This window comes from Oryctolagus cuniculus, chromosome 6 (assembly GCF_051225735.1).
Source record: "Oryctolagus cuniculus isolate XC-2025 breed Fujian yellow rabbit chromosome 6, ASM5122573v1, whole genome shotgun sequence".
Taxonomy (NCBI): domain Eukaryota; kingdom Metazoa; phylum Chordata; class Mammalia; order Lagomorpha; family Leporidae; genus Oryctolagus; species Oryctolagus cuniculus.
In genome coordinates, this window is record NC_142872.1 from 74,302,855 (window position 1) to 74,305,564 (window position 2,710).

Here is a 2,710-nt window from a genome sequence, read left to right on the forward strand (position 1 = left end):
GACCAACTGTTATTTTATTTGAAAAGAAATAGTAGATAATATCAAACCAACAGGTGAGCTGTGTTATTTATTTGTTTTTAATTTATAAGAATTGCTAAGTAGTAGCAAAACACTGAAAAGAAACTATCTATAGTTTCAGAAGAAATAAGTGCTCAATAAAATAAGAAGAAAATAAAGCCATTTAAAAGGAAAACAACGTTGGGGCCGGCGCTGTGGCATAGTGGACTAAGTCTCCGCCTGTTGCACTGGCATTCCATATGGGTGCTGGTTCTAGTTCCGGCTGCTCCTCTTCCAATCCAGCTCACTGTTATGGCCTGGGAAAGCAGTGGAAGATTACCCAAGTACTTGGGCCCTTGCACCCTTGTGGGAGGGAGACCAGGAAGAAATTCCTGGCTCCTGGCTTTGGATCGGCCCAGCTCTGGCTGTTGCAGCCATTTGGGGAGTGAACCAGTGGATGGAAGACGTTTCTCTCCGTCTTCCCCTCTCTCTCTGTCTGTAATTCTACCTCTCAAGTAAATAACTTTAAAAAGGACAAAACAATAAAGAAATAACTATATCTTTTAGAAATCGATGCAAAACTGAAAGTCATGGTTTGATGGTATTCTATTCAACTGGATAATTTGTTTGCTCTAAGGTCTACGTAAACAATACTTCTGTTGATGCTATAAGATGAAAGGTTTTTGTAGTGCGTGAGTTATGTACCCATTTTATGCTGTGATCACAGAGGAAGAAAAGCTACAATAAGGTAGTGATTCTCTCTCTCTTTCCCTCTAGCTCACTTGCTCTCTCTCTCTCCCCCCCACCCCCCACACGATTTATTCATTGTCTCCTTTACTTCAGGTCAAATCCTCAAAAATTTTACTGCCTTTTTTTTCATTTAGAATTTGTAGTCAGAGGAGGGAGTTATTTTGACTTTATTTTCTTGATCACTTTATCTTTCTGGGAGAGGCAGTGGATAAGAGCTGAAATACAATGGAAACAGAGTTCCTCCTATGGCCAGTTGAACTAACAAATTTAAACTAAGATCTGATTCAGAATACAGTTTAGTCCACATCATTATCACTATCTGAACCCAAAGTTAAATTTCTTCCCCTATTTTATCAAGTGAAATGAGACTTAATATTATTATTTTTTTAACTTTTATTTAATGAATATAAATTTCCAAAGTACGGCTTATGGATTACAATGGCTTCCCCCCCATATCGTCTCTCCCACCCGCATCCCTCCCCTTTCTCGCTCCCTCTCCCCTTCCATTCACATGAGGATTCATTTTCATTTCTCTTTATATACAGAAGATCAGTTTAGCATACATTAAGTAAAGATTTCAACAGTTTGCTCCCACACAGAAACATAAAGTGAAAAATAATAGATGATTTTTTAAATGCTGATGAAATCAGATCAGACCTATTGTCATGTTTAATCCCAATGAGAGTCAAGTTGGGAATTGATAATTTCTTTTTTTTTTTTTTTTTTTTTTTACAGAGGATCAGTTTAGTATACATTAAGTAAAGATTTCAACAGTTTGCACCCACATAGAAACACAAAGTGAAATATACTGTTTGAGTACTCATTATAGCATTAAGTCTCAATGTACAGCACATTAAGGACAGAGATCCTGCATGAGGAGTAAGTGTACAGTGACTCCTGTTGTTGACTTTACCAATTGACACTCCTGTTTATGGCATCAGTAATCTCCCTATGCAGCAGTCATGAGTTTCCAAGGCTATGGAAGCCTTTTGAGTTCACCGACTCTTATCTTGTTTAGACAAGGTCATAGTCAAAGTGGAGGTTCTCTCTTCCCTTCAGAGAAAGGTACCTCCTTCTTTGAAGACCTGTTCTTTTTCTTTCCACTGGGATTTCACTCACAGAGATCTTTCATTTAGGGTTTTTTTTTTTTTTTTTTTTTTTTGCCAGAGTGTCTTGGCTTTCCATGCCTGAAATACTCTCATGGGCTTTTCAGCCAGATCCGAATGCCTTTAGGGCTGATTCTGAGGCCAGAGTGCTGTTTAGGACATCCACCATTCTATGAGTCTGCTGAGTATCTCGCTTCCCATGTTGGATCACTCTCCCCTTTATTTATTCTATCAGTTAGTATTAGCAGGTACTAGACTTGTTTATGTGATTCCTTTGACTCTCAGTCCTTTCATTATGATCAATTGTGAACTGAAACTGATCACTTGGACTGGTGAGATGGCATTGGTACATGCTACCTTGATGGGATTAAATTGGAGTCCCCTGGTATGTTTCTAACTCTACCATTTGGGGCTTGAGCATGTCCCAAATTGTACATCTCTTCCCTCTCTTATTCCTACTCTTATGTTTAACAGGGATCACATTTCAGTTAAATTTCAACACTTAAGAATAACTGTGTATTAATTACAGAATTAAACCAGAAACTCCACAAAAACAAAACCAACAACCCACTTAAGAGATGGGCCAAGGACCTCAATAGACATTTTTCAAAAGAGGAAATCCAAATGGCCAACAGGCACATGAGAAAATGTTCAAGGTCACTAGCAATCAGGGAAATGCAAATCAAAACCACAATGAGGTTTCACCTCACCCTGGTTAGAATGGCTCACATGCAGAAATCTACCAACAACAGATGCTGGCGAGGATGTGGGGAAAAAGGGACACTAACCCACTGTTGGTGGGAATGCAAACTGGTCAAGCCACTATGGAAGTCAGTCTGGAGATTCCTCAGAAACCT